Source organism: Rhinatrema bivittatum, chromosome 8 (assembly GCF_901001135.1).
Source record: "Rhinatrema bivittatum chromosome 8, aRhiBiv1.1, whole genome shotgun sequence".
Lineage (NCBI taxonomy): Eukaryota > Metazoa > Chordata > Amphibia > Gymnophiona > Rhinatrematidae > Rhinatrema > Rhinatrema bivittatum.
Window position 1 is genome coordinate 68,642,396 of NC_042622.1, and position 22,613 is coordinate 68,665,008.

General features: G+C 42.3%; 1 long non-coding RNA gene across 1 annotated transcript; it reads right to left on the reverse strand.

The window, feature by feature from the left end:
* Positions 1-11,610: 11,610 nt before the first annotated feature.
* LOC115097261 lies at positions 11,611-15,330 on the reverse strand. The gene is made up of 3 exons (XR_003858248.1): positions 15,254-15,330; positions 12,981-13,024; positions 11,611-11,693 (listed from the first exon to the last, which is right to left on the reverse strand). It is a non-coding gene; the product is annotated as an uncharacterized LOC115097261 (long non-coding RNA).
* Positions 15,331-22,613: the final 7,283 nt, after the last annotated feature.

A 22,613-nucleotide genomic window follows, 5' to 3' on the forward strand; every position in this document is an offset into this window, starting at 1 on the left:
TCAAAATTACTTTCCCATCACTCACATATACACTCTGAAATAAATTTAAACCTTAAACTGCATACCGGATTAATTTCAAGCTCACAATTTCCCACCACTGAAAGAACATAAGCAATGTCATACTGGCTCAGACCAAAAGTCCATTAAGTCCAGCATCCTATCTCTGACAGTGGTCAATCTAGGTCACAAGTACCTGGTAGGATTCCAGGGAATAGGTCCAATCCTTCTTGCTCATAACCAGGAATAAGCAGTAGCTTTCTCAAGTCTATATGGCTAGAAGTCATTAATGTACTTTTCCTCCAAGAACTTGTTTAGACCTTGGGAAGATTGCTGCCCATCTGCATACTTCTCCCAGCTGCCTTGGTTGATTCAAGAAGTCACCACAACCCACTTCAGGCCTTAGCTGCTCCCAGGGCTGGATCTAGGGCAAATGGTGCCCTGGGAGATAAGTATCTCTCATTGCCGCCCCACCAAAATTGCCACCCCCATGCTCATGCAGCCAGCCAGGTACTAGAGAGGTTGCAGTCCACTAGCATACTTTTCCCAGCTGTTTCAGAGGATATTCCAACTCCTCTGGCTTCCACCCGCTGCTGAGAAGATAGCATTAACTGAGGTCAGTGTAAGATTTGTGGACCCTTGCTGCTATGGTAAGATTGACACAAAATAAAGGGTAGGCCCTGTGAGGGCCAGCGGAAGCACTAGACGAGCTAGGCCTGAGCCTAGAGTGCTGACCATTAGGGAACACAAGCGGTGGCGGCAAAGTGGAGTGGAGATTTGAGTCCGAGAGGAAGGAGTCAGGGCAGCAACCAGGGGGCAGGTGGTGTGTCAGTACAACGGGGGAGGTGTGACCGGGGCAGGGGGGTGTCGGTGCGACCGGGGTGGGGGGGTGTCGGTGCGACCGGGGTGGGTGGGTGGTGCAAGGCAGAAGGTGCCTAGGGCACCTAATTCCCTTGCACTGGTCCTGGACCCCATGAGCTCTCACCAACAGTGGGAAGAGCTAAGAAAGGAAGAGACTGGATAACCCCTTTCCGCTTGGGTTGAGCCCTCGGGTTCCGGGGAGCGGCAGAACTTAGGTGAAAGTCATTCTTGTAGAAGACCCTAGTTTTTCCTTTTATAAGACTGTTAAAAATATTAACTCAGACAGTTCATCAGATATTGGTAAACCACTTCCCTTTTATTTAGCATGGCAATCCATAATGATAAAGCCAGCTAGTTACAGAGACCTCTGACCCCTAGCAACTCCACCAGGAATCTCCGCTCAACCAACACAGGCCTTCTCACCACTCCCTCCATTAAGGAAGTGCATCGAGTCACCACAAGAGAACGCGACGCATCTATAGCTGGCCCTCACCTCTGGAACAAATTTCCACCCTCTCTCAGAACGGACCCCTCTACACCATCCTTCCAAAAGAACCTCAAAACCTGGCTCTTCCGGAAAGCTTTCCCTCCAGATAAATAATCGTCTCCTCATACCACCCATCCCCTCAGATAAAATTCTCCCCCCCTCCCCCCAATCCTGCCATCCCCCCTCCCTGCCACTGTACATAAGTTAAATCAGAACATATTCTGTTATAAAAGTTATTTCAATATATTTACTATTAAGTTAATTCGTTAAGCAAGTTATAAGTACCTAGTTAGTTAATTAATCTGTTACAATGTACAATGTCATCATAAGGCTTGCCTTTGACATCATGTTATATGTAAACTGATGTGATATGCCAAATCGAATGTCGGTATAGAAAAGCAAATAAATAAATAAATAAATATAATACATAAATGTTTCTACAGAGGCTTGCTGCCATCAAAAATCCAGAGAGCAAAGCCTGGCTATGCAGATATAATGCAGACTTAAATACATCTTTTAACTTCTGCTTTTTACAAATAAGGTAAAGGATTGAGATTTAACCTATAAGGTGAGGGATTGAGAATTGTCCTATAAAATGTCAGTATCTATCTATACTCTCTTAATAATTAATCTCTGTTCATTGGTTAAGAAAAAGCGGAATTGCAGTACTTTGCTGATTAGTATTCATTAAGCACAAGTGCAGTGAGGCTTATGCAATCCTAACGGTCTTCTAATCTGTAAACAACTTTTAGTTAACTGGTTATTTCTTACTTATGCTTACGTGGCTTGCTGCATAGCCTTATTTTTTATTTATTTATTTAAGAGCATTTCTATACCGGTATTCGTGGGTACATCATATCGGTTTACCGATAACTTAACGTATTACAGAGAATAAGGGTGGGGGAAACAAGGGAACTATAGAGGAACCAAAGAACAAGGGGGTGAGGAGGGATAAAATGGAATAATAGGAGAAACTAATATGAACGGGGAAGCTAGAGGAAGGTAACACGGGAAAAAGGGTACTAAAATACACAGGGGAAGAGGATTAAGACAAAAAGTGGCGTAACTAATAAATAACGGATAGATGGTACAGGGGTAACAAGGCTTAGAAAATACTGAAAAATGGGGCAAAAATATATTGAGATACAAGGCGTAAGAAATACTGAAATACAAGATGTAAAATATACTGAAATTCAAGGCATAAAATATACTGAAATACAAGGCATAAAATATACTGAAATACAGGGAGAATAAAGTACAGGATTAAAAATATATAATATAAAATAGGTGAATCTAGTACAAAAGGCAAAAGATAAACTGAAATACATGAGAGAGAATTTACAGGACTAACACTGGATGATATAATATAAGATGAATACAGTAAACTATATAAAATATGATGAATATAGTGAAGTAATGGGTATGAGGATCGGAAGTAAGGGGGGGCCCAGGGGGAAGGGAGGAGAGGAAGCAAGAAGAATAGAGGGAAGGAAGGGGAGGAAATGGACTCTATTCAGGGTATGCCTGTTTGAAAAGCCATGAATTCCAGAGGGACGGGCCTGCCAAGGATAGGGTTCATTCTTTAGTAGAAGAGAGGTATGTAATTTTCGGGGAGGGAGTGAATAGACAACCTTTATAGACGGGGGGACGGTTAGTGGAGAGGAAGCGGAGGGAGTAGTCGAGCTAGTAGATGTTGTGAGCGTGTAGGGTTTTGTGGATAATGGTGAGTGTTTTGTAGAGTATGCGAGAGGAGATAGGGAGCCAATGGAGTTCTTTGAGGATAGGGGTAATGTGGTCGGACTTGCGAGTGTTGGTGAGAATTCTAGCTGCAGTGTTTTGTAGCATTTGGAGGGGTTTAATGGAGGTGAAAGGGAGGCCTAAGAGAAGGGAGTTGCAGTAATCCATTTTAGCAAAAATAGTCGCTTGGAGGATAGTGCGGAAATTGTGGACATGAAGGAGGGGGTTTAAGTTTTTTGAGAACCTGTAGCTTGAAGAAACCATCTTTTAAGGTTGCATTGATATGTTTTTTCAGATGTAGTTGTTGGTCAATAGTGGTGCTGAGATCCCGTACACTGTGCTGGAAGGGGAAAGGGGGGAGGAGGGGATCACTGGTGAGGCGTGATATTATGTTATGGTTAGAGGATACGATGAGTAGCTCTGTTTTAGAAGTGTTTAGGGCTAGGTGAAGATTATTGAGAAGGGTATTAATGGATGAGAGACAGTTATCCCAGATTTTGAGGGATTTGGATAGGGATTCTTGTATAGGGATAAGTATTTGAACATCGTCTGCATAGATAAAGTGTTTGAGGCCAAGTTCAGAGAGGGGCAACAGGTATATATTGAAGAGGGTGCTGGAAAGGGAAGATCCTTGGGGGACACCTTGAGTTAATTGGATGGGTAAGGATTCTGAATTGCCAATTTTGACTATGTAGTCTCTTTTCTCAAGATAAGATTTAAACCAGAGATGGGCAGTGTTAGAGATGCCAATTTCTGATAGCCGGTTCAAAAGGATATTGTGGTTTATGGTGTCAAATGCAGCGAGATGTTGAGTAGGGCAAGAATGTAGGTTTGACCCTGGTCAAACCCTTTAAGAATGGTATCAATAAGGGTAATTAGGAGGGTTTCAGTATTGAAGAACTTGCGGAAGCCGAATTGGGACTGGGAGAGGATATTATGATTTTCTAAGTAGTCTGAGAGTTGGGAATTAACTACCTTTTCCATGACTTTGGCAAGGAAAGGAAGGTTTGAGATGGGCCGGTAATTGGCAGGATCAGCGGGGTTGAGGGAGGGTTTTTTGAGGAGGGGTTTGACTACGGCCTGTTTTAGTGAGTCAGGGACTTTGCCTAGGGAGAGGGAGCAGTTAATTATTTCAGCTAGGGGTTTAGCAATAGCAATTAGGAATGGATAAGAGGGATTTGGTAGGGATAGTGTCAGATGGGTGGGTGGCAGGTTTAGTTTTCTTTAGAATAGATTCTATTTTAGTGGATGAGGTGAGATCAAGTGTTTCTAGTTTGGCACTGTGGTTTTTTGGTAGAGGGTACGTGTGTTTGGTTGTAGGAAAATGGAGCAATAAGTTTTGAATTTTATTGTTGAAGTACTGGGCAAGTTCTTCACTTTTTCTTTTGGACTCCTCATTGGAAATGGGAGGAGGGTTGTTTTCGTGAGATTTGATACAAGTGAGAAAAGGGCTTTGGCATTGTACTGGTAATCATGAATTTTGTTTGCATAGTAGTCATGTTTGGTCATGAGGGTGGAGTTTATGTAGGTATGGAGAGCATTTTTATATATGGCTGAATTTTTGGGGGAGGGGTGTTTATGCCAAGTTCTCTCTTTTAGTCTAAGGTCAAGTTTAGGTTTTTTTAATTCCGGGGTGTATCGAGGTTTCTTAGATTTGTGTGAATGAGATATTTCTTCGCTGATAATGGGGCATAGTGCATCAGCAATATTGTTGGTGAAGTTCTTCCAGGAGGAGAGTGCGGCATTAGGACTGGTAAGGTCTAGTTTATTGAGGTTGTTGGAGAGAGAGGAGGTTAGGTCTTCTTTGGAGCAGGGTTTTTTGAAGTGTATGGTGTTATTGTATGTATGGATGTGTGTGGATGAAGTCTTAATAGAGACAGAAGCTTCAACAAGGGAATGGTCTGACCAAGGAACATAATTATCAAATAAACATGTTTTTATTTCTAATTGACATTCATTTTACTCCATATAGAATCAAATTTTCAACCCCATAAATAATATCGCATAATACACCATATATACATTACCCACCATTCATACTATATTCCACACATACTCATTCATACTTAATACCCATCCATATCTTACAAAATCCACATCACAAAGGGATATTAATCCCCTGACACATACTAAAAAACATTCCGGTGTTCTATTGAAGACATTAGTGCTGTTTTGACTGCCCAAAATTGCCTAAAGATAGCCCTGTATAGGGTGAAACGAGGGTCCTCATCGGGAGTTTAAGGAATCTGGGAGTTCAAGGAACCTTATTGAGGAGTTGACTTCTTGACTAAATACCAGCAGAGTATTTGTTAAACACTATCTTTAGGCAATCGGGATCTTTAGGCAATCGGGATCTTCCCCCGGGGGCGTGGTCATCTGCCACCGGCCCAAGGATCCACTCACAACTACCTCAAACACCAACAGATTGCTAACTCCATGGATCCGGTACAACTCAGTGCTATGCAGGCTATACCGGGCCTGGCCCAGCGCATTGTGGAGCAGCGAGACGCCTTGGAGAAACTTACTTCAGCGTTTCATCAGCTACACACACAGAAGATTCAAGGAACAGCTTCCAACCAAGAAGGTCAGTTACAGGAGGTAACTTTAAAAACTGCTGTACCATTAGCGGCTCCTATCTGCTTTTCCGGTGAAATTCAGAAGGCCCGGGGCTTCTTAAACCATGCTGCATGCACTTTGCCTTACAGCCATCTTTATTTCCAACGGCTCTTTCTAAGACCACCTACATCCTTTCGTACCTGGATGGTAGGGCTTTGTCTTGGGCATCTACCTTGTGGGAGCACAAGGACCCCATTTTGCAGGTCATAGAAGGATTTATGGATTTGTTTAAATCCGTTTTCAACTACTCTGCTCGTACTGCTGTAGCCGGTTCTGCTTTGGTGGAATTGAAGCAAGGCAGCAGATTATTGGCTGAATTTGCTATCGAGTTCAAAAATCTTGCGGCAGAACTTCGCTGGGACCCCAAATGTCTCAAGACACTCTTTTGCAGAGGCCTGGATACCCGTTTAAAAGATGAGCTGGCTGCTCGCAAAACACCTGACTCGCTGGACGAATTAGTAGCCTTGGCCACTCGGAATGATCACCGGCTCCGGGACAAGGTGAAGGAACTCCGGCCCAAGGTGTTACCTAGGTTGAAACAGGCTACTGCCATTTCTTCACCTCGGATGGTTCCAGTAATTCTTACTGCTGAGAAAGATGAACCGATGCAACTTGGTCGTGGACATTTAACTTCCAAAGAGAGAAGACTTCGGAAGAAGCATGGTCTTTGCATGTACTGTGGTCAGCCCGGCCATAATGTCTCTACATGCTCCATTCGTCCGGAAAATGGACGGGCCTAAGTCCTGCAGCAGGACTGTTCTTAGGCCATACCGCGCCCATTCCTCCACCTTCTCTTCCAGTTTCTTGGACTTACAGACCGGTCATGGTTCAGACTCCTGCCCCGATGGACCCAGGGGCAGAAGGCAACTTCAATCTCAGACGTCCAGTGGAAGACGTGAGGAGTCCCTCCATCAATCTGGAAGATCCACTACTGTGTCATCTTTTGAAGTGGTCTATGGACGTTCCCCAACACCGCCACTTCCACTGAAGCTCAGTGACGTCCCAGCAGCTAATTCACTGCTGCTGATATTCATAACTCTTTCCACGTTTCATCTGAAACCACTCATACTTAGCGAATTTTCTTCCAAACCTCAAGATCCACCTGTCATCAATGCAGAAGACGATTTAGAATTCAAAGTCGAAGAGGTCCTGGATGTTCGTAAGAGAGGCAATACTTTTGAATACCTTCTGAAGTGGAAGGTTTTGGCTCCAAAGAAGATCTTGGGAGCCTCAGACCAATATCCTGGACAAAGAGATGCTTCGTCAGTTCCACCTAGTGCATCCTTCAAGATCTAAGCCTGGTACCCGAAGAGGAAATCACCCTTTGAAGGGGGGTACTGTTGCGACCGTCGCTGCTCAACGTCTCCACTCCGCCCTCCTCACCTCTTTGGTGACTCCCTCTTGCTCAAGTGGAAGGTTGGCTACCACGGTGTCTCTCTGCCGTCTTCCTCCAGCGTCCCCGGAGCGGCTCGATGCTGCAATCCGCCATGATTCACAAGGGCCTAAGGGCGCGCGCATGGCGCGGCCCCGACTGATGTACCAGCAGTGGCGTGAACCTCAGGGGCATCCCCCTGAGATGACATCATCAGTACCAGATATATAAGGTCTTAGAAATTGCTAACTAATCGAGTTAGCAAAGGGTTACTCTACCTAAGCTGCTCTGCCTCCTCGGACTTACCAGGGGTACCCGCTCCTCAGGAGCCTTGCTCTCTCTTTGTTTTTCAGGTCACAGTCAGGAACCGGCACTCGCTCCTCGAGGGTCCATGTTCCCGGACTGGTTGCTGAATACTCATTCTGCCTGAAAGTCATCACTGCCTTCTACACCAGTGAGTTATCTTCTCTCTCTCAGAGCTTTCCCTGGAATCAGGTACTCGCTCCTCGAGGGCCTAACCTATTCCAACACCTGGACTATTTCTAGAGACTATTGTGTGAGTGTTACCATCAAGGCTCTGTTCCTGAACTCTACATACCTTGCCTACTCACTATATTCAGTTTCTCTACAGCTCAGTTATCCAGGATCGCTATTCTAGTACCTGAGGGACTACAGCCCTGCCGGGCACTTCCAGCTCACTACTGCCACCTCTGGTGGTTCAATATATTGTTTAATAAAAGAACTAGTGTATGTCTGACTCCATTCTCTGAGTCTGACCGGTGGTCCCTCTCGGGATCCACCCACAACTACCTCAAACACCAACACCACTAACTAGTTCTAAACAAACAGAATGTAACACTGGTTATCCCACTTGCATCTTTGTTGATGCTAACTATTTTCTTAATATGATTAGACTATAAGCTCCACAGAGCAGGGGCTGTTTCTTATGTTTTTGTGCAGATCTGCAGTGAAGGGTAGCAGGTATGTGAGCCCTTAGGGCTGATGGGTAGTTGACATAGCTTTGAGGTCGAACCCCCAAAGTCTAAGCTGGCAGCTGGCAAACATGCACTGTAGTGGGATAGAATGGATGTTCACCTTCACCAGTTATGTCTCCCACAGGTTGAGCTCTTGGATTCTGGTAGCTGGCAGGACTTAGGCGGGTCCCTAGGGCAGTGGTGATAACTAGAGTCCAGAGACATACCAAGGTCAGGGCAGGCAGCAGGCTAAAAGAGTCAGAGAAGGGCTAAGGTCAGGGCAGGCTGCGAGCAAGAGGTCAGTTCCAGGCAGCAGGAAAACGTGATCAAGTCCAGACAAGAGGTTAAAATCTGGAGAGGCAAGCCAAGGGTGGACGAACACACTGAATGAGACAAGTAAGGGAGACAAGGTGAGGCTTGAAGACAAGGCTGGATGAGGCAAGGTTGGAAGGCAAGAACCAGGAATGCAGGAAGTAGCAACACATACTGCAAGCAGGAGACCATTTGCTAAGGCATTTGATGCTCCTCCAGAGGAGCCTTATATGCAGAGGAGGCTGTGATGTCATCAGAGGGCACCACGGCCAAGTTCTCGCTGCAGGACCTTTAGGTGTGCCGGGCACCCATATGCCGAAAGGAGGCTGGGAGGAGCAGCAGTCAGCAGTGTCACATGAGTTTGTGGAGCTGTGTCTGGGCCTTGCTGCTGGTGGTGTCTCTGCCGCATGGGGACTGGCTGCGGCATGCAAGTCACGACAAACTTGTCGGCATCCTGGGGTGAGTCCCGCAGCTCAGGGGGCCTACTTGCGAGTCGTGAATCCTAACAGCTGCTTTGTCAAGTAGCATTATAGAAGTGAATAGCAATAGTAGTAGTAAATCCAACTATGCTGCTTTCATCACATGTTCTGGCGACTAATTTCACAATTTAATAGTGCGCCAAGACAGGCTGAATAAGGCAGGGAGACTGTGCACTGAGTATTGGATGTGACTTATTCTGAGTGTTGGGAGTCAGCAGCATTAGAGGAGCTCTGGCTGTCACATGAGGCAGTCAAATTAACTAACCCTGTCACACCAACTTCTCCCTTTTCCTGCACCTATATATAGAGGGAGCTGCCCATTGTGACTCATTCATGAGTGTCTGCCTCCTCTCTCCCTTTGTTTTAAAATTTGAAAAAGAGCTGGTGGGGCTTTTGGTGCCTCACTGAATCTTCTTCTAACCATATGAGTCCTCTGAAACACTGCATTGCCATCCCCTGGAGGCTGATGTACCACAAGGTGTGCCTTGGGCTTGAAAAGGTTGGAAAACACTGTCTTAGTACTGTTGTAACAGGTAAATAACTGTTCCCTATTTACCCATTTTCCCCACTCATGATTTTATAGATCTCTATCATATCTCTATTCAGCTGTCTCTTCTCCAAGCTGAACAGCCCTAACTTCGTTATCTTTTTATTGTAAGGCAGCTGTTCTATTCTCTTTATCATTTTGGTTGCCCTTCTCTGTAGTTTTTCTAGTCAGGCTAGTTCCGCTATGCATTTAAACTACAAACAGATTTAATTCAAGCTCTCAAAACTATTTTCCACCAATCAAATAGACAAACACAGTAACAAACAAATTCCTTTGCAAAATTTAAGCAACACTATCCCAGCAAACCAATACTCCAGTCCTGCTTGCCCACCAGCAGACAGAGCTGCTTACTGCACACTCTCAGTACTCTCTATGGAAGAGGAATTCATAAATCTATTTCAACATGCTTTAGTCTACTTTAAGAATTCAATGAGTTTGAAAGAGATTGCTGAAGCAGTGACTTGTAATAAATGACAATGGCTCAGTATACTTTTAAATTTAACTTTGTAGAAGGAGTTTTAATAAAATGCAGTTTGATAATGTACCATCATCGCGCCAGTTCCTGTGCTCCCACGAATATCTACTGGTGAGATATACTGTAGGAGCCCTGGGCCATGGCATAGGAAAGCAAAGAGCTTTATAATAAATGGCCCTGGAAAACCAAATTACAACTGCAGCAAATGAATAATATGTAGAAATTATTCTTGGGCTTTGTGAAGATAACAATATTACTGTAGATGTCTGCTAGATACATCTGCAAGCCTGCAGTGCCACCTGGAGATTATATAAGGAAAAACACTGGCTTTGTTTTCATATTGGAAGAGGATGAAGAATGAGGAAGACAGAGAAAAAGAATAATTTATAGTTGTTCATTGGATAAAGGATTTCTCGTCATTGTTTATGACTGAGGGGAGAGGTGGCAAAGCTACAGATTAGCTTTGGAGACCCCATTAAGAAATGTATGCAAAATACTGGGTGAGTTAATAATTTTAGAGAAATACATTTACATTTATGGAGGTCGATATTCAGTGTCATTTAGCCAGATAAGTTTGGGTTCTGCTCTTGACTATTGGTCAGTGCTGAATCTGAAGAGGAGAGGAGCAGCACCGGGGGCTGCGGATACTGTGCCTGGCAGGGCTCACACAGGACTTTTAACTCTGTCACATCACCAGATAATTCTTTTTGCCATACAATTTTAATCGTTCAGTTTTATCCTTGTACGTTATGACCCCTAGTTCTCTGTTATTTAATCTTATGCGCATTGTTCTCTGTTTCACTGTAAAGCTCTTTTAGCTGCATTGCATTTATTGTGAACCGATGAGATGTTCCCAATGTTCATCGGTATATAAAAGTTTCTAAATAAATAAATAAAATAAATAAAAATATAGCCAGTTAAGATGAATGTTATCTGGCCACAGGCGGCTGGATAACTTTAGGATTACTTTTAGGCAGCCCTAAAGATATCTGAATACATTAGCCAGATAACCTTACCCTGCCATGGAATGAATTTGAACCTCCTCTTTTTTTTTTTTCTTTATCCAGCTAAATTTTAGTCAGATAATGAGTTATCCAGCTAAAATCTAACTGTATTATTATCCCAGTATTCAAAAAGTTGGCATTTAGCTGGATAACTTGTGAATTATCCTGCTATATGCCTCTGAATATTGCCTCCAAAGAACTTGCCCCAAAGAGCTTACAATCAGGAAGCCTAACTTTCAAACCTATCCTTGGTGCAGCATTTACCCATGGAGATTTATGTTAGTATTTTATAAACTGTAGTTCTGCTCCAAAAGTACTCATATGTGTTTCAGTATGCACAAATATTTTCAATGCAAGAAAACACATAATTTCTCTATGTATTTTAAAAACATACACATGTATATTTACGGTCCCACTAAAATCATGGAAACAAATCTTTCCATATGTGTTATAAACATCATGAATCAATATGTCTCAACTTTCTTGCCCTCAGTGAATAAAAGGACCCTTTGAAAAATGTAGTGGCATCTCCTCAGGCTAACAGACAGGGTTCTTCTGTATGGTGATTCCTGTACACATATTTAGGTTTTGTTATATGATTTCCAAGCAGGCATATTAGGCTGCATGCAGAGCTCAGTAAGAGAAGACAACATCTAATATCCAGCTTGCTCCAAATAATTGTAAATGAGACAGGAAAAGACAGCATCCAGATGTCTGCTTGGGATTATTACATGCCAAGCATTAGCTCCAGCAAATGTTTCCATACGGTGCTCCTATCAGACTCTGGATCATGAGGTTATGAAAGCAGATGGGCATCTTCAAAGATGATACTCTGGAAATCATGAAAACACACATCAGCAGAGAGAAGATCCAAGAAAGGGCCCTGATTACCACATAACAGTAGGTCTGGATTCATAAAATCTGGGGCCAGGAGCTCTTGCTTAAATAATATTAATAGAACTATACAATATACAGCTATTAAGAAGTAACCTGAAATAATGATTAGGGCGACTTCAGAATTAGTACTAAGCACTGTGGTGTTGATGTTTACATACACCATCTGTGTACATTTATACATAAGAACATAAGAAATGCCATACTGGATCAGACCAAAGGTCCATCAAGCTCAGCATTCTGTCTCTGGCAATGGCCAATCCAGGTCACAAGTACCCAGTAGAATCCCAAAGAATAGATCCCATCTTTCTCGCTCATAACCAGGGGGAGACAGTGGTTTTCCCAAATTGACATGGCTACTAAGCCTTATGGACTTTTCCTCCAGGAACTTGGCTAAACCATTTTAAACCCAGCTACACTTACTGCTTTTACCACACTCCATAGTTTAATTGTGTGTTGAATGAAAAAATACTAACTCCAATTTGTTTTAAATGTGCTATTATCTTCATAGAGTGTCTCCACCATGGCACCAATGTCTGTCTGTTAGGAGATGCTCTGGCATCTTAAAATCAAAACAAGTGTTGTAAGTTGAATAATGGGTGTCAGTTTAGAAACTTTTTAACTCTGAATCATAACTTGAAATGCCTTAAGTCAAGGATTTGCTAAAATATGTTTTATTCAGGTCTCCATACCCTGTGTGAAACAGTATTTTTTGTCTGACCTGAGCAGCCAGGTAGTACAAAAATAAAGTTGGGACTAGAACTGGTACATAACCATACCTATGTGCAAATCACTGAGAAAAAATACAGATCTGTAGAGTCATGAGCTACTGTCACAGCTGCAGCTTAGATGTGGGGTGTGCTTTCCTTCAATTTTTTATTTGATCTATTTATCCTTTACAGTTTGCAAAGTAACACAGTAAATGACAGCAAATAAAGATCAATTGAACTATACAGTCTGCTGAGTTGAGATTCTTAGTCTGATTGTTCTACCACTTTGGGAAAATGAGTATATAAATTCCTATATGCAAGACAACACCATTTTCCCATCCCTTGGTCCATCCCCATCCCTATTCACCTTACCTCTCAAACCTTTAACTACCACTGGCTTCCATGTCTGTCCAAACATGTCCAAATTCTATGACACTACTGATCTCTATTATCTCCAGGGGTAATCAGGTCAGGCTTTGTTGTCATCATTTGATTCTTATAAGACCAATACTTACTCCAACACTGAGCTCCTCTTCCATATCTTATTACCATGGATTTTCTTTTTTATTTATAAGAATGCAATACAAAAGAAAACATAAAGAAAGCAATTAATCCTAGAAATCAAACAATACAATGTCAAAAATAAGAACTTGCAATTCATGAGGCATACTATTGCATTACATTATTTTATTTATGAATAAACAAGCAACTGCTGCAACAGACAAACATTAAACACAGAACTAGACTCAAACCCATTCATCCATCCCTCAAACCCATCTTGGAGCACCATATACCAACTCAATCTAAGTCCATTTCACTAAATATTATATATCTTTCAGTCTTTCCCCAACTTGCACACTCTCTGATAATCTTTAATAACTTTCCTTTGCACATAGAGAGGATCTAATTGCCTCAATTGCATCCAGTCAGTTGTTGATACCATAGAATAATAGGTGGCAATTTCTTTTTCATCTAAAACTTTAGAAGACAAAATGTTGCCAATAATATAGCTATTTGCAGAAACTGCATATACCCTTTAGATAAAGATGTTGACCAGGATGGTTATCCAAATAAAAGCAACTCATCTTGAAAAAGTGATTTAATGGCAATAACCTGATCTATGGTAGATAATACCTCTTCCCCAAAACTAAAATGTTTTGTGCCTAAAACAAAGTTATGACCCATAGTACCTCTTTCTATATTACATTTAATACAAACATCTGTGCTTGCTCCACCCATTTTATTGGCCTGAACCGTATCTATATAACTGTGATGTAATATTTTAAACTGCATTCAGAGTCATAAAAGTGCATCATGTCAATATCCAAATATCTGATCCCAACTCTTTGGGCCAGAATTCCACCAAATGAGATAGCACTTCAGGGGAACTGCACGCTGTACCAATGTGAAAGTTTATTGCTATTTTTCACTTCATATCTTATCATGTTTTCTAATGAATCTGGGCGAAATGAAACAGAAGATTGCTCTTTTAACTGTCAAAAAGCTTGTATATAGGCATACAAATGTTTGGGAGATAAACCATATTGTCTTAATTGTTCAGACGAGTATATTTTATCTTATGCTGCATAATAAAGTTTCCTGCACTCTTGAAAAACCACACTGCTTAATCCTGAAGCAAAGTAAATATTACCAACCAAAAGCACCCCCAGCACTTACAAAGAGATCTCTAGGTCTATATGACATTTTAATAGAAGATAAAATATCACCCTACATGGGATATCTGAATCATTAAGATGTAAAATGCCCATAGATGCAGAATTAGATTCCAACAAACTCATGGTACAATATTTATAATCTTTTATATGCCATTCTCAACAAAAACACATCTGGCATATAATATTATAAAATAAAAAAATATTTAAGCCACCATAATCTTTTCCTCTTGTCAATGTATAATAGCTAATTATAGCGCTCTAAATAAATTGAATAACCAGAGAGTAAAGTCTATCCTTATTGATTGAAATCTACTGAGATCATTATGAAAAAAAAGTGGAATACCAAATGTTTGGAAATAAATACATATTATTCATATTTTTAGCTGTCATCCAAAATGGGAGCATCTGTAATTTATATAACCTAGGCAACAATATCATTTTAAACAAGGCGCATCTACCAAAGATAAAAGCAATTTAGACCATGCTTTTAATTGACCCTGAATACAAGTAAGAGTTGAGCTAATATTTAATTTATATAGGGTAGTGGCCTCACAAGGGATTTGCAACCTTAGGCCTGGATTCATCATTCATCGCTGAATGATGAATCCAGCGAAAACAGGGGGCAGGGGGACGAAGGGGGGGGCGGGCCTGCTAAAGCCCACAGCCTTCGCACTACCGCGGTGTGCCGGCTGCCAGCTTTCGCACCGAATAGCACCACCGTGAAAGATGGTGCTGTTCGGTGCGCTACTGCGACGATAACGTTGGTAATGTTTTCGCCAGCAGCGAAGACACCACCGACTCCACCCCTCCCCACTCCAACTCCTCCCCTCCCCCTAATTTGCATGCTATCGCACGCGAAAAGGGCCTTAAATAGGCAAGATGTGACAGCCTATCTCAAAGAAAAAACTCCCTGCCAACCTAAATGAGTAGATTTTGGAAGAGACATTGCTTTTGATTTGTTGAGGTTAATCTTAAGATCAGCAACCCCACAAAACTCTTAAATAAATTCCAAACTATAGGTAAGGAATTTTGTGGGTTTGTAATAAACAACAACGTATCTTATGTTATTTTACTTCTAACTGTAATCCCTTTAATTGCATGTCTATCAATACCTTCTTGAATTTCATCCAAGGACTGCAGTTTACTCAGTCTGTCTTTTAAAACTGCAGAGATATCCCTAGAGATTTTCTTTGATCATTTCCTCTTTGATATCTATGAGCAATTTTCTCAGCTTGTCACCAATTTGTTTTCCAAGGTTTTTGATTTATCACATGTAGCTCACAATGGTTTCTGATATGTCACAATCTTCTCTTTTAGCATCAGACAGGACTATACAGCATCTAAATTAAAATTTTAAACTTAAGCCAACTCAGTTTGGTATCTTGAGAGGAAGAATTTGCAGATGCCTAAGCAAATCTCGGCAGCATTCCATCAGCCCATGATCTCCCGGTGATGCAGGGCAGCTGAAAATCATTACCAAATTTCTAATAAACCACACGGCAACCAAAATTAGTGACACTGTTGTTCAAAACATTCAGTTTCCCATACTCACTGAAGTGTGGGTTTTAACCATGATCACACCATGCAGGACACTCAGCTTTCTTGGAAACCCAATGCAGCTATTCCACTGCTCATAGGATTGTAACCAGTGCTCCATGCAGGTTAAGCCAGTGCCTTCTTGGAAGCCTGATGCAGATATCTTACTACTGTTTAGAGACATAACCACTGCTCTAAGCAGGTTACCATAATGCTTCTTATATAGTAACTGCCGCTCCGTGCAGATTACCCCAAGCCTTATATTAAGCGTAGGAATATTAGAAAAATTAATATCTTTTACATTGGTAGCAATCTGGGAAATCTGAGAAGACAAATATTCCCTGAGGTCTGCAATCGCCAGCCAGAGTGGATAGCCCATTTGGTCTTTTTCTGTCGTCATTACTATGTTACTATCTTGAAAAGATAAGCATATAAGATCTCAGTACAACCCCTCTCTTCCTCCCCCCAAGTCTGATACTACCGAGCTGTATAATAATATAAATAGTTATCAAAAATAATAAGGCTCTTGCCCAAACATCTAGTATCCTAGGTGCCAGGAGATTTACTGGGTAGTACCTGCTCACCACCAACCTCATGCAATCAACCCAGGTGTTTCTGGGGAGTTGAGGCATACTAGTGCCAATCTGGACACCCAATGGATTGGCTACCCAAGGACAATTTCCATAGTTTTCACTTGAGTAAACACATTTACCTAAGTAAAAACACTGTTTGAAGATTGGCCCCTGTGAAAGCAGCTAAATGTAAGTGCGCTGAATGACAGCACATGTCATTTTTTTTTCAATTTAAAGTTTTATTATAACCATAAAGAACAATAACATTCCTTGTATATCCATACATTAATCAAAAAGTTGGTGACAATAAACGTATAGCATACAAAGTGTTTTGTTTATCAATCTAACAGTCCCATTTTCCACCTTCCCCTCCCTCCCCCCTCCCTAGGTTGTTTGACATGGTTGCGTATTTTTATCCTGTTGTATCTTCATAGCTCAAGACATAATTGTAACAATAAGAACATGTGAATTATAATATACTGTGATATATATAGACATATGCCAGTGCCGACATCATAACATGAATCCTGGATTTATGAACCAATCATTGTCCACTTAAAAAGAATAAAGCAAACTAAAAATAAACAATGTGCTTCTGTGTGTTTTTGTCTGCCGTCACGTCTCGCTAATGCCCAATGATATCCGTTGCTCATACATCTTCCAGATTTTATGGAATTTGTCCAGCATGTCATGTTTCGTGGCCGTCAGTTTATTGAGGTAGTAAACGTGGACTAACTTCCATAGAACTTCTGCCAGTCCTGGCCATTCCACGTTTTTCCATGTTGCGGCAAGAAGTAACCGGGTGGCAATAATCACTTGAGTAGTAAAAGTCTGTTGGTGTCTATCCAAGGGCGGAGTTAGGAATGTAAGCAGCTTTTAATGTCTTTAGAGACTGTTGTCCCTAGTGTGTCTGATACATAATGAAAAACAGAGTCCCACAATTTGGCAACAACAGGGCACTACCACCACATATGAAAAAAAGTCCCATCCCTCCCACAAGCACATGTAATTTTAACCACACCACAAGGGGATCGTGCTGGAGATGGGCACAGGAAAATTCACTCAGGGATTTTGTTTTGAAATCCCTGTGTGTACTTTATGGGGTGTTCTTTGCACCTAAGAGCATAAGAACATAAGAAATTGCCACATGTGCCAGACCAAGGGTCCATTAAGCCCAGCATCCTATTTCCAATAATGGCCAATCCAGCTACAAGTACCTGGCAAGTACCCAAAAACTAAATATATCCCATGCTACTGGCTAGTAATAGCAGTGGTTATTTTCTGTCAGCTTGAATTTACTAAACTATGCACAAGCAATGAGCTTATTGATATACTTCCGAACAAACTAAAAGCCCTGGACAAGAAAGTCGCAAACTCCGCCACAAATTCATGGATCTCCATCAACTCCGATGTAGCAAAGATCAAGTGTCCAACTATCAAAAAAGAAATCAAGACTATTACACTCCAGAGTTAAAAAACATCAAACACCTACTAAGGCAAGCCGAGAAAAAATGGAGAAAAGACCCATCTCCCCACTTAAAAGATAGATACTGAATCATTCTATACATATACAGAACTGATACTGAAAAAGCCAAATGAGACTACTATGCCAAAAAGATTCATGACTACCAATTTAATCCTAAAACCTTATTTGCCTACATCTCAGACTTGACACAACCAACCACCATCATTCCCCCTCAAGAAAACCCTACCAGAACCTGTGAAGAACTCGCCCACTTCTTCAACGACAAAATTACCAAAATAATCACAACCAACCCAAACACTAACAACACTACACCTAAACTACCACACACTTAACCACATCCTCTTGGACTCAATTCGAGACAGTTGCCTCAACCGAAGTCGAAACTATCATCCAAAATCTAAACCCTGCCGCACACCCCCTCGACCCCATTCCTATAAAACTCCTAAAACAAATCCCCAACACCATAGCCAGACCCATAGCAGACATAGTTAGCATCTCACTTGAACAATGCACCTTCCCAGACATGCTCAAATGTGCTGTCATCAAGCCAATCCTCAAAAAACCTCAGCTTGACAAATCTGACCCATCAAACTACAGACCCATCTCCTACCTCCCTTTCATAGCCAAGATCCTCAAAAAAATTGTCTACCACCAACTCACTAAACAGCTGGAAAACTATAACCTACTATCTCCATCCCAACATGGCTTCAGAAAATACTTCAGCACTGAAACGCTTCTTCTCTCCCTCACTGACTACACCCTCAGAGGCCTTGACACTCCTACCTCCTTATCCTACTTGACATCTCTGCTGCATTTGACACCATCAACAATGAAACATTATTAAACAGACTAAACGAAATCGGCCTATGCAACACCACACTAAAATGGTTCAAATCATACCTATCAAACCGATCCTACAAAGTCAGAATAAATACTGCAGAATCCAAACAAATTCCCCTCACACACGGTGTCCCTCAAGGCTCATCCCTCTCATCCACCCTCTTCAACATTTACATCCTACCCCTATGTACACTCCTAACCGGATTAAACCTAGCTCACTTCATATATGCAGATGATGTTCAAATCCTTCTCCCCATAAAAGAGACCATTGCAAAAACCTTAAAAATCTGGGACACCCACCTTCAGAAGATAACACAGCTACTTTCGCAAATGTCACTCAACCTCAACCACAAGAAAACTGAAATTTTACTTATAAATAACAAAGCCATCACAATACTCAACCACAACAGCTCAACACCCGAAACAGACAGAAAAATAGTCACCACAGTCAAAAACCTCGGCGTAGTCATAGATAGTGAACTTAACATGAAAAAACACATCAACTCAATAATAAAAGACGGATTCTTCAAACTTCAGATCCTTAAAAAAGTCAAACCACTTCTCTACATCCACGACTACCGAACAGTCCTCCAAGCACTACTATTTTCCAAACTCGACTATTGCAATGCTCTCCTCCTGGGCCTACCATCCAACTCCCTCAGACCGCTGCAACTGCTTCAAAATGCAGTGGCAAGATCACTCACAAACACCAAAAGATCTGATCATATCTCACCAATTCTCAAAAATCTTCACTGGCTACCCATCCCACACAGAATACAATACAAAGTCCTAACGCTCATCCACAAAGCACTGTACAATGAAAAGTTTGACTGGCTGAGCTCTGCCCTGCATTTTCACACCTCCCAAAGAACACTCCGCTCCACTAACACGGGACTCCTTCCAATACCCTCACCAAAAATGGCACATTTGACCACAACAAGGGATCGCACCACAACGGTAGCAGGACCCTTGCTCTGGAACAGATTACCACTGCAAATCAGGCTGGACCACACGACCCAATCCTTCAAAAAAAACCCTCAAAACATGGCTCTTTAAAAAAGTCTTCCTAACAGCCACTTAATGCCCACCTCCACTAGAACTAATAAGAATCTTCCTCCCCTATCTGTATATTCAACACTATGCGAATCCATCAAATTATCATGGGGCAATTCCTTCTTTAAAATTATTTAAAGTGGAAAGTGGAGGTTTCATATATTTTTTTGATCATCATTAGGTGATTGGTTGCCATGGATACCTTTGCCAAAAAATATATGAAACCTCCACTTTCCACTTTATATAATTTTTAAGAAGGAATTGCCCTGTGAAATTTATAAATAGTTTACACGAGGTTGCCTTTTTTTGACTTATGGAATATTTTGAACCTTTGTTGATGATCTGTTAATTGATTTGGTTTAATCCATCAAATTATACATTTAAATTAATAAACACTATGTTACTCAATTAGTGTTTTACAGTTAAATCAATGTTGATCCTCTCTCAGTTTAAACTTTATCGCTGACAATATCTCCCAAAGAACCTTTCACCCCAATTGACTGCCCTACACATTCTGTATTATACAGTTAATCTATCATACCATATGTTATTCATCAAGGGGTAGATTTTTTTAAAAAGCGCGATCGCGTACTTTTGTTGGCGCAGCTGGCGCCAACAAAAGTACGCTGGATTTTATAAGATACGCGCATAGCCGCACGTATCCTCTAAAATCCTGGATCAGAGCGCGCAAGGCTGCCAATTTTGGGCAGCCTGCGCGCGCCAAGCCACGCAGCCTGCCTCCGTTCCCTCCGAGGCCGCTCTGTAATCGAAGCGGCCTCGGAGGGAACTTCCTTTCGCCCTCCCCTCACCTTCCCCTCCCTTCCCCTACCTAACCCACCCCCCCGGCCCTATCTAACCCCCCCCCCCTTACCTTTGTCCCTAGATTTACGCCTGCGAGAAGCAGATGTAAATCTACGTGCGCCAGCAGACTGCTGGCGCACCGTCTTCCGACCCGGGGGCTGTTCTGGAGGCCTGGACCATGCCCCCGGGCCGGCGCCACGCCCCCAGCCCCGCCCCCGAAACGCCGCGTCATCCGGTCCCGCCCCTGACATGCCCCCTTCAGAAAACCCCGGGACCTACATGCGTCCCGGGGCTCTGCACGCGCCAGCGGCCTATGCAAAATAGGCGCGCAAGGCCCTGCTCGCATAAATCCGGGCGGATTTACGCGAGCAGGGCTTTTAAAATCCGCCCGCAAGTGTTATACAGTTAAATCAAAGTTAATCCTCTTATTATAATCTATATCGTGCCTACTTTTCCTTCTACATTTATGTTCTTACAGATGTTACGAAGTTACAATGTAAAATAAGAAGCCTATTTCTTATAGAATCCTCTGTTACTCTGTAAACCGGTGTGATATGTCAAATTGAACATCGGTATATAAAAACAAATAAATAAATAAAAATAAAATAATAGCAGGTAATGGACTTCTCCTCCAAGAACTTATCCAAACCTTTTTTAAACCTAGCTACACTAACTGTACTAACCACATCCCCAGGCAACAAACTTGAGTTTAATTGTGCATTGAGTGAAAAATAATTTTCTCTGCTTAGTTTTAAATGTGCTACATGCTAACTTCATGGAGTGCCCCCTAGTCCTTCTATTATCCAAAAGAGTAAATAACCGATTCACATTCAATGCTGGTACTTTGTACCAGCAATATGCACACCTGCCTGAATTTTCAAAGTAAACTCTACTGGAAGTTTACCTTTGTATCCACAGGCCTGCAAACTCCCCATGGGTTTGAAAATTACCCTCTGGGTTGTGCTTCCATTCCCTACCTTTTTGGTTTAATCATCTCTGGCCTTGCCTCTGCTTTTGAGGGAGTAAAGAGTAGATTATCAGCAGTGCTCCTCCCAGCCCTGTTCCTATCTGGGGCAAAGAACAGGAGAGCAGATAAGGAACTTTAGGCACTCCAGAAATCATATTGCTTTGCTCAGAGTGAATTCCATTTACCACTACCCTTTGTTTTCTATCACTCAACCACGTTCTAATTCAGTTCACCAGCAAGGGGCTCAGGCTCATCCCCAGGCTGCTCACTTTTGGGTAGATTTTCAAAAGATGCACGTGCAAAAAAAGAGCCCGGGTGCATGTAAAATGGCACATAGGTCAGTAATGCTATTTTAAAAACAGCAACATATGCATGTAATTCAGGGACCATGAGTAAAATTGTGCATACGATAAAGGGGTGGGCCAGGAGCACTGGGACCAACAGTATATACATAAGTTGCTATTTTAAAACTTGTCAAATGACACGCATAAGTCTTTTACATGCATATAATACTTCTGCCCAATATCAGGTGTAAGTGTGTTACCTTTGCCAGTTACGAAGGCTTACTATGACAACTGCCCTCACCCTAGTCTTTCCCTGATGCTGATGATACTTCCGGGCTGCTGACTGCGCAGCTGACCTAGGTGCATGCGCATGATGTGCAGCGCCTCTTGAAGGTCCCATCATGGGAATCCCCTCAGTGAGCACCTCCTGATGACATCATGGGTATTTAAACTCAGCTGTGCTGCTCTTCTTTGCCTCAGCAACAGGTCCCCTGCATTGCAGTTGTGCCTCATGCAGCCTTGCTCTGTCCAGTCTTTCAGCCTTGCCTTGTCCAGCCATCCAGGCTTGCTTTGTCCAGCCTTCCAGACTTGCCTCATCCAGTCTTCCAGCCTTGATTCATCCAGCCTTGTTTTATCCAGCCTTCCAGTCTTACCTTGTCCAGTCTTCCAGACTTGCCTCATCCAGCCTTCCAGCCTTGCTTCATCCAGTCTCCCTTCCAGCCTTGCCTCATCCAGTCATGCCTTGATCCAGCTTTGTCCAGCCTTTCCTCTCTCTACCTTGTCTTGTTCCTATTCCTTCCCTGTCTCTATTGCCTTGACTTGTCCGTGTCCTGACCGATCCCTCTGTGTCTTGTCTGTCTTGACCTGATTCTCCAGGTTTGACCTTGACCTGGATCTTGACCATCCCCTTGCTTGCTGCCTGGACCTGACCTT